The sequence below is a fragment of the Morone saxatilis genome, unplaced genomic scaffold (assembly GCF_004916995.1).
Source record: "Morone saxatilis isolate NCDOM2014 unplaced genomic scaffold, NCSU_SB_2.0 Contig12, whole genome shotgun sequence".
NCBI lineage: Eukaryota > Metazoa > Chordata > Actinopteri > Moronidae > Morone > Morone saxatilis.
Window position 1 is genome coordinate 11,656,876 of NW_023339674.1, and position 2,350 is coordinate 11,659,225.

Consider the following 2,350-nt stretch of genomic DNA (forward strand, 5'->3'; position numbering starts at 1 on the left):
CAGACCCCTCGGCACTAGGTGGGTGGTCATCTGCCTGACCAGTGATAGTGATCCTGGCAAAATAAAAGTGATCTGAGTCTAGTTTTGTACTACAAATCAATGGGGAATGACAAGTTTGTTTTGCTAGCAATGTTGGGTGTGACATAAAACACATTAGTCACTGCATTGTCCAACTGCCAGAAATGAAGAGAAAAGAAAGCCCATTGGGACTGCTGACATCATGCCTTATAAAAAGCTTGTTCTTTCTGCCCATGTCTTCGTGGTAGCATTTACATTGGATTGATTTTAGTAACTTTATTGTACTTGAAGTGTGCACTGGGCTCAATATTAAATGACTCGGGGGCTAAAAAAAACTTGATCTGGACATCCCTATAAAATACACTCCCCCCTACAGTGACTAATAATAAGCACACTGACCTTGCATTTGTGCTGCCGATGCACAACTTCCAGCAGGGATTCTTGCGTTTGGGCACAAGACTGTCATCAAACTTGATTCTTTGCTTTCATCTGGAAGATACTTGTCCATTCTGTCAGTGTTGGTGGCTGAAGAAGAGACAAAACTCTGTGTGTTTCTAGTGACTTTGTTTTCATATCGGTGTAAACAAAACATTACTGCCTGTTTTGAACAGGGGCTTTTCCAGACTCATTTATTCAGGTGTGGCATGAAGTATGTCTCAGCTTTCCAATCATTCCACACAAAATGACAACCTAAGTTACACTATAAGTTTTAACTATAGAAACACTTCTTGGAAGAAGCAACACTATGCAAGAAGAAATCATATAATTATGTTTAAAAGTCAGTTGGTTTATCCTAAATATTGACAGTGAAAAAGGGAAATGGGAGGAGAAAGAGCCATTTGAATTCACCTCCTTCCTGTTCGATTATTAGTGACGGGTGGATGAAGCCTTATAAAGGTTTTTGGCTTTCTTTCTGTTTGTGTTGAAAAAATATTAGAGGCTTCAGGGCTTCAAACTCTGCAGCACAGTGACATCTGGGGGTTTGAAAAACTTATAGCAGCCCTTAAGGACTGGGGCTGAAGCATCACAACACCTCCCTGATTGTTCTCATATGTGTGCAATAACAGTCCAAGAAGCCTGTGTGTTTTATTAAATCTGTAGTACTTGTGCTGCGTTAATTACAGATTAGGTTAAACTCAAACAATGTAATAAAACGGTGAACCTCACAGCAATGAATCAAACTTCAGAGCTTCCTTATTATCCACCCATCACTACTGATTACATAATAAAACCAGAGGTCTTTCTCTGTCATTCAAGTGTTCCCAATCTAAATCTATGGTCCTTTGACTCCATCAGCTGACAGTAAAACCTACCTATGAGCTTATTATTCTTTCAATATATCTTAAAGTCTAAAATAACCCTACTTTTGTCACACTAGACATGGCATTAACTTACATTCATTCTCTTAACCCCATGTCTAACTACTACTACTACTACTATATCCACTAACATATACAACACTGTATATACGCACCAACTACAGTAAACAACAGTAGTTCTGCACACTGACCTTGCACCTGTGTTCCTGATGTACTGCTCCCAGCCTGGGTTTGGGCAGTCAGGCACAAGACTGTCATCAAATTCCAGACGCCAGGAGTCTTATTGTTTAAGACTCTCTGTTTTCAATCTGGAAGATACTATGTCCAACCCATCCTGCAAGTGTCCAGTGTGTTGGTTGGCTGAAGAAGATACAAAACTCTGTCAGACTGATCTTTACAGGTATGATAAACCAACTTGAAACAATGACTCATCACTCCTAGGTTAGGAGACTTGGACTTAATGGGTCATTCATAGTCCCTGAGCTATAGCTACAATCTAACTCTATAATCCCCTGCATGCCTAAATCACTGTACAAAAGCCCCAACAATCAACGAATAGCACCATCTAGTGGATAAAATCAATATTTGAGTAAAACTTCAACCTCTACAATTTGCAAAATAAGAATGACAGACAGTAAACTTGAACGGTGTGGGCTGGATAATACTGAAAAATTTTTTAGTGACTTTGTTTTCATATCGGTGTAAACAAAACATTACTGCCTGTTTTGAACAGGGGCTTTTCCAGACTCATTTATTCAGGTGTGACATGAAGTATGTGTCTCAGCTTTCCAATCATTCCCAATTTATACAATTCCAAAAGTGTATGCAGAAATATCCAAATACACTGGGTGAAAGTAACACATTTATACCACATGCAAAAAAAGTTTTTTTCCCAAAACTGCATGGGATTAGCATAAAGTGGGTATGTCTGTGGGTACCCATAGAACCCATTTTCATTCAGATATCTTGTGGTCAGAGGTCAAGTGATGGTCATGGCAGTTTTCCCATCACCA